Source organism: Elephantulus edwardii, unplaced genomic scaffold, assembly GCF_000299155.1.
Source record: "Elephantulus edwardii isolate Elephantulus edwardi_28Jun2011 unplaced genomic scaffold, EleEdw1.0 scaffold00029, whole genome shotgun sequence".
NCBI lineage: Eukaryota > Metazoa > Chordata > Mammalia > Macroscelidea > Macroscelididae > Elephantulus > Elephantulus edwardii.
Window position 1 is genome coordinate 3,874,877 of NW_006399779.1, and position 10,113 is coordinate 3,884,989.

Here is a 10,113-nt window from a genome sequence, read left to right on the forward strand (position 1 = left end):
AAGTTTCACAGTGGGAACTTAGTGAGGTGGAGCAATTTCAAAGTCAAATAGTCTCTCTGATATCTACACATATAAAAGGGGTGTATTTGTGATTGTCTTGGGATATAAGGTTGATGCAGAATCCTTTCCTTCAAGTTCCAATATAACCTAGGGAATTTAGAAATCTTAAGGATAGTTAAGTCACCTTCCTTAAAATGCCCAACATCCACAATACTCTTTTATGCTTCTTCCCGTTATCATCAAATTGATATCCACTCATAGCGACACCAGAGTAGAACTATTCCACAGGGTTTCCAATGACGTGACCTTTCAGAAGGACATCACCAGGCCTTTGTTCCAAGGCACTCTTGGTGAGTTTGAACCACCAACCTTTCAGCTGGTGGTCAACCATTTAAGCATTTGTTCCACCCTGGGCTAGCAGATAGTTCTGGAAATAGTGTACACACCTCCTCACAGGCAACAGACCCTATTTTGGGTCGTGCTGACTGTTAGAAAAGACTGTCCTACATCTGACCCCTTAATGTTCTCCAGATCCCCAGAAGTAGAAGGAACCCCAGATATCATCTGTCAAATTCTTCATCCAACAGTGAGAAAGGAGAACACAGGGGATAAAAGAACTTAACCAGATGCAGTAAAGCACGTTACTAGCAGAACTAGGACTAATATCTAGGGCAATTGTTCTTTCCACTGTTTGCTTGGTTTTATTTTTAAATTTCATGGGAAAGAGAAGAAAGAGATAGATTTAGTGTCACATAAAGCAGTTAATCCCAATACCTCAAGTGGACTTAAAAAAAAAGTTCTACTACTTTTTTTACAAAATTGAAGTATATCAGTCAATTATTAAGAAGTTACTATGTTATTCCTGAATCTTCTTTTTTTTTTTATTCCTGAATCTTCTTAATCAAACATTTTGTTTGACTTTGGATGATGATTAAAAATCAAAATTGCACTTGAGTCGTTAGGACTTACTAGATTATAAATCTTTACGGTCTGAGGCAGTTTATCTTTTTCTCAGGGAGCAGCCAATGGACTGAAACCATCAACTTCGCAGTTACACACTTACGGCCAAAGAGAATTTCCATTTACTAAAGTTGCCCATAATTACATTTGGACAAGAACAAACTGGGAGGAGGGTAGAGAGAATAGTGCAACAATGAGTGAATGGAGACCCAAAATCTCTGTAAATGTTTATGAAAATTAATAAAATATAGAAAAAAAAATTCAAAAAAAAAAACCACTTAGAAGTATATTGAGAGAAAAACTTGGTGCCTTGCTTTTATTTATTTTTTTATACATTTTTTAAAATTTAATTTAGTTTGTTTATTTTTCATTTCAATGACCATCTACAGATTTTGGAATTCCATTCATTCATTATTGCACCCTTCTCCCCGCACAAACCCCTCCCCCCTCCCCCCCTTTGCTCCTCTCCTTGAAAAGCAAAAGAAAAACTCCCTCATTGGTACACAGTCCTCCCGCACCTCCCCAAACCCCACCCCTACCCCCAAATATAATCCACTCTGCAACCCTCAAAATAAAAAAAAAGTTGCCCATAATTAGTGTTCTTGGGTTGATTCTGACTCACAATGACCCTATAGAATAGAGGAGAACTGCACCATAATCCTTCCGCAGCCTGTAATCAATCCTTCAGGGTACAGCTGACCCTTCAGGTAAGCAACCGAGAACTTAACCTTTGTATCATCAGGGATCATTATAGTTAGTAGAAGTTAAAAAAAAATCCAGCATATATTCTTAGATGAGCTGTTTTCTCCTGTGTGGTTAACTGCCTCAGAAAACCCACTGAAGGATCAGCTATGGGTCAGTTGTGACTCCAGGGTAAACAATAACAAATATATTAAGTAGTAAATAGATTTATATTTCTATAATTTAGATCGCATTGTTTAGAAAGAGTTGTTTCTTCATACTTAAAAAACTGACAGTGTTAGGAAATATTTCAATACAAATGTTGAGTATTAAAAATTAGTGACTTTTTTAAAAAATTAATTTTATGAAATTTTACAGAGACTTAGGTTTCCAGTCATTCAAGCCTGATCGTGAACATGAATTGCCTGAAGTCTAAAGTACAAAAAATAATGCTCTTCCGCCACCTTGTGGTGCAATATGAAAAAGTAGGCAAAAAAATTTATCCAGGTACTGTATAATAAAATCTGAATTGTTAATGTATTTATGGAAGATAAACGGAAAATGTGTGGGGTGTTGTACTCTTATTTAAATAACTTTTTACAGTTTTAAAGTTGCAAGTCTTGTTTTCATTTCCAAAATTCTGTCCATATTTGGTTTTATGAGTTTTCGTTTTCTTTTTAGCCATTTTGTCCATGAAATTATGTTCAGATATCCATGCCTTTATCTGGCTCTGGAACAATGCCCTTTCTTGGCTTTCCTGCAACCTCTGTGGTCACTCTTGCTTTCTCTACTTTCACCCTCAGCTGCTTAGACTTACAGCTGCCAAAACAGTATTTCCAAAACATAAATCAGTTTACATAAATTCCCTGTTTATGTGCTTCAGAGGAGTTCAGTGGCTGAGCCCATAGCACGTTTCAGTCCTAAACAGAAGGCTGTGACCCTTGAGAGGTTCAAATCCACCAGTAGCGCTGTGGGAGAAGGATGACAGTTTCCTCCTAAGATTTCAGCCACAGACAACTGACAGAAGGTCCTAAAGAATTAGAATCAACAGTTATATAACAGTGAGTTGTTATCATCATTATGTATCAACAAGTTCGAGTCACTCACAGTTGACCCTTCAGCGGGTTATCAGAAGAGGGAGATTTCCCAGCTATTGTCCTTCTATGAAGAAGCTAGTGGATTTAAACAGGTAGACTTCAGTTTGGCCACGAAATTCCTTAACACAACACCCTTGGTACCAGCAGTCAGGAGATAAGGGGATGTCCTGCTTTGGACAAGTCTCATGAAGAGCAATGATGCTAGTTTGAAGGCTAAGGTGTGCCTCATTCATTTCATTGGGAAAGGCTAGAGGTCACAGCCTTTTGGTTAGTAGTGAAATGTGCTATGGGTTATGCCACTTTCCTATGACTTGCTGTTTGCATCTGAGAGCTGGACAATGAGCAAGTGTGACAGAAGAATTGATGCCTCGGAGCTGTTGTGTTGGAGAACAGCACTGAACACCTCATGGACGGCAAAAAGAACGAGCACGAATGTCTTAGAAAAGGTTCAGCCAAAATGTTCATTGCAGGCTAGGATGGCAAAGTTTCATCTTGCATACTTTGGACATGTTACTAAGAGAGGCTATTTACTAGAAAAAAGATAGCATGCTTGGAAGGGTGGAGGGTCAGTGAAAGATAAGAAGGTCCCTAAAGATGGATTGGCATGGTGACTGGAGCAATGGGTTCAGGAGTATCAGAGATGGTGAGGATACGACAGGATTCAGATCTGTTATTCATAGCGCCACTATGGTGGTGGGACTCAAATCCACAGGATCCAAAACCAGCAAGCCACTGGAGCCCTCCTATAGTTGTGGAGTCATTCAATGGATTCCTATTTCCCTTGAATAGAAGCTCCACTCTGCCATGGCCCACTAGAACCACTGGTATGTGGCCCTTCCCCAGCCCCTCTCTCGATTTTCACCCTTCACATTGCCTCTTTTGGTCTTCACTGTTGGTGTTGCTTTCTATCTAAGAGGTCTCCTTGCATGTCTCTGGCCTTTGCTTTGTTTATTCCACAGGGTGGAATGAAGGTCTTTCCTGTGAAAAGAAGGAGCAAATGTGCAAATCTCTCCAGTGCTTCTTTCCAGATCAGAAGTGTATGAACTCTGTTCTGCAGAATGTCATCGCTGACTTCAGTGCTGCTCTGGGGGTGCCAGTCCCAGTCCTAGGTGAACTAGTCTCTCTAATTTTGTGGAAACCCTTTTGGTTCTTGGGGCTAAATTGCTTTCTCCTGCCCAGACATTAACAGAATGAGGAATCCCTGGGTAATAATGCAAACAGCTACCGTGCTTTGCTGCTAAAAGAGATGCAAGTCTGGTGAGAGGCCACTGGGGGTGGGGCTGGGGGTGGGGGCTGAAAAGGACCAGGTGATCTGTTTCTGAAAAACTAGCCGTTGTTCCTCCCATGGAGCTCAGTTCAGCCCTGACATACTTGGGGTCACCCTGAGTCAGAAACAACTAGACAGCAGTGACAACAGCCAGCCAACCCATCCTGGCGAAGCTGACCCTCCAGAGGCTTTTCTTGGGCCGAGCACTACATGGGAGGAGATTGCCATCCTCCTTCATGGAGCTGCTGGTGATTTGAACCACCAGCCTTTGGCCTTACCCCCCCCCCCCCCCCCACCCCCCCTCCGGCCACTAAAGCTTTCCTCTGGTGGGACCTAGTTGACACTCAATGTGCATGGTGTGGATTGATAAATAACAAAGATTGTATTTTGACCCCTTCTGTCACTCATTTATTTCCCACAGTACTCAGAACCCCAGGGGGTTACTATTCATTAAACTATGTCAAGAAAGCCAGTAGCCCAGATTGGCTTCTTCCTCTGGTCTCTGTTCCAGTGACGCTTCCTCACATAGGTCTTTCCTGAGCTCACTGAGTGTCCATGGGCTCCAAGGGTCACTTGCTACACTGGCTTTGGGTGGAAGACAGTGAACAAAACAGATCGATAGGTCCCGGACTGTCCCCAAGAAGTCTATACTCTTGAAGGGATGGCTGACAAAATGAGCAGATAAAGGCATAGCACAAGAGAGTGAAGGAGATTCCAGGCAGAAGGAATAAGAAAGTCTAAAGGCTTGTCATGTGAGAGGTGAAGAGAGGCAAAATATGGAGGGAATGAGAGTGAGGACTAGAGAGGGAGGCAGGAACTGGATTCTGAAGGGCCCTGGGGATCATGTTGACGTATTTGGATTTTCTAATTGTGGTGGGGAGCCAGTGGCTATGTTAAGGATAATTGATAAACAGAGACCAGTATCATAGAAGAGGTGCTCCAAAGGATTTGAGACAGTGCTGTATCATTTAGTTAATTCTGACCCATTGTCAGCTAGGTACAAAGGGACGAAAAGTTGGTCAATCTTGTGCCGTCCTCACTGTCATCTTTCCAATAATTGTGTTTTCTGTGTCAATCAGTCTTAGCAAGGGTTTCCCACGCTCTCTCCTTCAGTAAAGACAATGTTCACAAGTGCTTGGTTCCTCCTGGTGATGCTCATGTTCAAAACAACAGAGTCTGTGTTCTGATGTGATTCATAAGGTTTTCGTTGGCTAGTTTTCAGTCACTTGCCAGGCCTTTTTCTCCCTCAGCTTAGTCTGGAAGTTCTGCTGGAGCATGTTTGCTATGGGTGACCATGCAGGTTGAAATACAGAGTCACAGCAATATACACCCTATCACAGTATGACACAGTGTCAGGCAGCTGGTAAAAAGTAGTGCTGATACATAGTTATTGTGAACCTGATGGAAAAGGTGTTGCATGGAGGTTCCAACTAGAACCACAACTTACCTGCTTAGACATGCTGGACCTGTGACCCTGAGCCTGTCCCAACACCGCTCAAGATGAGGGGGAGGAATTGGGCCTTCACTAATTGGGAGCATTGACAAGTGCTTTAATGTCCCTGAGTCGGATTTTTCTTTTTCTCTGCCCCCTCCCCTCCCCTTACCCTGCTGGACTTCATCACTCACCTAAAGCTACAGTTTTTGACTCACTAGAAAATGAGCTGCGTATTAGCATAGTTAAGTTATTGTTGTCAATCCTCAAGTCGGAACCAACTCATAGCTGATTCCCCAGTGGGGTTTGGACAGGCTTTAAATCACACAGGAGACTGTCTGTCCGTCTTTCTCCAGTGCAACAGCTGGTAGTTTCAAACTTTCCAACCGCTTACTCATTGAGTGAATGGTAAATTAACAATGGCATTTTTTGCTATATTACTTCAACAGGACTCTAAGTTAAGTTTCTTTTATTGACATGGATGAAAACATAGCCAACAATCCTCCTTTCAACTTTTCCTGCTGTTGTTTACCCAGTTGTACTGCCCACATCCTTAAACAATCAAAAAATGCAATTTTGTTATTAAACTGTTTTGCTGAGGCTGTAATTAATTTAAAATGACTGTTTTGTATAGAATTTATAATGTTTTTAACTGCTATAACCTACTTATTACCTGTAATTTTGTGATACACAGCAACTTACTGAGCAGAAAGTCACATGGTGCTAATGCAGTTTAATGGAACAGTTGATACCTTTATACCAGGGAAAAAGGTAACCTGCTAATATCCCAAGGAATACTGACCAATTCGTGCTATGAATTGATAAATAACAAAGGATGTGTTTTGAGTCTTTCTGTCACTCATTTATTTCCTAAAGTAATCAGAACCCTAGAGGGGTTACTATTTATTGAACCATGTCAAGAAAGCCAGTATCTCAGATATTTGCATGATTGACTTCTTTCATTTCATGACTGTTAAATTCACTGGTTAAATATGGTTTTCTTTACACAAGACTCAAACTCAAAACAGAAATAATTCTTAACAAAACCCAGCACAAAAATGTTAAAACAACAAAAATAAATGAGAGGTAAAACCAGCTGAAAGTCTGATGTGTTGGGGAAGAGAGTGAGTTTCAGGGGAATTGAATCTTTTCTCTGATTACTGAGTGCAATTCAGGAAAAACCATTTGGCTTCTGGTCTGGTGAGTGTGGCCTGAAACTTATCTTGCTAAGTTCTTATATTCGGTTACCTATTAGATGTTTGAGGAAATAATGCTTTATTATATACAGATACTCATTGCTGTGAGTATGAACTGGGTTTCCAGTGGTTGTAAAACTCTATGGAGCAGCTGGTGGATTCAAACTGCTTGCTTTTGGGGCAGCAGCACAGCTCCTTATTCATAAGGCCACCGTGGTCCCTTCAGGTTTTACATTGAATGCTTCATACCTACATTCTTTAGTTTCTGTGTTACATGGTAAAAATCATTTGCACCAAACCAATACAGTATTTTAGCATCACTGAACTATTAGAAGCGCCCTCTGGTGGTGTAGTGAGAGAGAGCTGTACTGTTCTCCCGAAGGCCACACCTCTCTCTCTGGTGGGTATAATCCACCAGCCAGGAATCTCCTTCCTTGAAATTATAGCCTCTGCAGATTGGCTCCAGGATCAGCTATGGGTCTCTTTCAACTCAACAGCAATGAGTTTGAGTTTTTCTCTTACCTGGTTAATGGTATGAAGCAAGTGGCCTCTTTTAAAGAAATAGCATCAAACAGGGTTTACCTTTTGCTCTTAAAGTAAGACAAAAAGATTTTACAGTGGAGGTCATGTGTCACTAAAGAAATAAACACGAAAATTTGCTCACTATATTACGTCAAGAAGCGGAATAAACAACAATGGTGTGTATAATAAAACCAAAATTTAGAGAATGAGTATCTGGTGTACTGACATTTCAAAGAAATGAAGTCTGTCTTTTCTTTTAAAGCTTTTACTAAGAATATGGAACACTTCCTGAATTTGCGTGTCATCCTTGCACAGGGGTCATATTCTCTGTATCTTTGCAATTTTAGTGTATGTGCTACCAAAGCGAGCATAGAAATGAAGTCTTATCAATAGTTGTTTCTGGTTGTGCTGCTTTTATGTGCATTTCCATACCTTTTTGAAATTACGTAGGAAGTGAATCTTATTATACTCATTCCAAAAAAATCCACTGGCTTCCATGGTTAAGCCATCTCATTACCTCTCTGTCAGAACCAACTCACATCCCCTCTGCAGGTTTTCAGATGTTATAAACCACACTGGAAAGCAGCTGGTGGATTTGAACTGTCATCTATAGTTAGGACATAGTCTCCCTAGAATTGTTTTTCTTTCTCAACTAATCCTTACTTAGACTTAATTTTTCTATCATTCAGAATGTGGCCTCAACACCTACCTCCTACCTTAAAAAGCCTCAGAATTTCATGAGCTTCCCTGATCAGAGTTGACTGAAATGTGAAAATATGTGAATGTTACCCTTTTCAAATATGAAACAAAAAAACCTCACTGCTGCCAAAATGATTCTGACTCATGGCAACAGGGTTTCTAGACTTTTAGTTTTAATGGAAGAAGATCGCAGTTTTCTCCCAAGGGGTGACTGGTGGGCTGGAACTGCCAACTTTCTGGTTAGCAGTCCAACACTTAAACCATTATGCTACCAGGTTTTCTAGACTTCAGACAGTATGGACTTGTGATGCTTTAGAGTTGTGTTGGAGGGTACTGAATCCCCCCTGGATGCCAGAAGAACAAACCCATCTGTCTTGGAGAAAGTGCAGCCAGGATGTCCCTTAGAGGCAACGATGGTGAAACATCACCTCAAGTTCTTGGGACACCTTGTCAGGAGGGGCCCAATCCTTGGAAAAGACATCATGGTAGGAAAGGTGGAGTCAAAGAAAGAGAAGACCACCCCTAACAAGATGGATTGACACGGTGATTTGAACAACAGGCTCAAGAAAGCCAGAGATTGTGTGGATGGTGTGGGATAGGGCGAGGCCCAGATCTGATGTTCATGGAGTAGCTGGGTCTTAGTCCACTTCATGACACTTAACAGTAATTTTAAATTATATGCTCACCTTGGCTTTCTTAAGCTAGTAAAGTCCTGAAAGGACTCTTTTTTTCTACTGGCTTATTTACAGAATTAGAACACATTGTTTTAAAGAACAAATTATTTCAATTTCTCTCACCCTGCCCCCATCAAATTGTACAACCCCATGATTATTGCCCCCTCCCCCTGCACATTCACATTCCTCAGCTTCCAGCCTCTCCTACCCCTCTTGGATTCTTACACTCATTCAACAATAACGGTGTTATACAATATTTATCCTTGTGGGACTGAGTTCACTCAGCATAATGCTCTCCAGTCCCTCCCAAGTTAGGTAATAATTTACAAAGTTATTGCTCCTGCATGCTGCATAGTATTCCATTGTGTGAATGTACCATAATTTCTCAATCCATTTGTTTGTGGTTGGACATTTTGGCTGTTTCCATGTTCTTGCAATGGTGAATAATGCTATGAACATTGGTGTACAAATCTGTTTGTGCCTCAGTTCTCATATTCTCAGGGTATATATTCTAAGTAGTGGAAGAGCTGGTTCATATGGAATTTGTATGATCAGCTTTTTGAGAAAGTGCCAAACTGCCTACTAGAATGGTTGTACCATTTGGTTTTTTTTTTTGGTTGTACCATTTTATAATTCCACCAAGAATGTATGAGTTCCTTTCTCACCACATCCTCTCCAACATTATTGCTTGCTGCCCTGTTAAAACTTTGCCACTGTTACTAGAGTGAGATGGTATTTCATTGTGGTTTTGATTTGCATCTTTTATTGCCAGTGATTTGGAGCATTTCTTCATGTGTCTGTTTGCTATTTGAGTATCTTCCTCTGTGAAAATTCTTCCCATGTTTTTCGCCCATTTTGTAATTGGTTTATCAGTCTTTTCTTGTGGAGGCCCAGGATTATTCTGTAGACTTTATGACTCTTGTCTGAGATGGTATTGCCAAATGTTTGCTCCCAGTCTGTAGGGTTTTTCACCCTGCTGGAGAGATCTTGATCCACACATGGATTTAATCTTTAGAAGGTCCCATGCATCAATTTTATCCTCTTTGGTTTGTGCTTACCTGGTTGTATTTGGCAGTCTCTTTGGACTAGCACTTCCAAGCTGGATCCCAGTTTGTTTCTGAATGTTATGGTATTGGGCTTTATTCCCAGGTCTCTGTCCTCCTTGAGCTGATTTTTGTGTATGGTGTGAAATGTGGATTCTGTTTCCGCTTTCTGCAGGCAGAAGTCCGGTTTTGCCAGCATCATTTGTTGAAGAGGTTATCATTTCCCCATTTGATAGCTCTGATTTCCTTATCAATGTCAGTTGTTCCATTGGTCTATGTGCTGGTCATTGTATCAGTACCATGCTGTTTTGGTTACTACTGCTGTGTTTTGATCTAAATTGTACATAGGGTTTTCAGAGGCCTGCTATTTCAGAAGTGGATGGCCAATCCTTCTTCCTAGTCTGTCTTAATGTGAATGTTCAGATTAAGAGAAGTAATTAGACAGACCAGCAAGTTAAAGGTATATCCCTTCTTGCAGAGTTAACTTTAGTGTCAGTGTTGTCCCTGCCTTTCTCACATGCACCTTTATGCACTTATTTCCT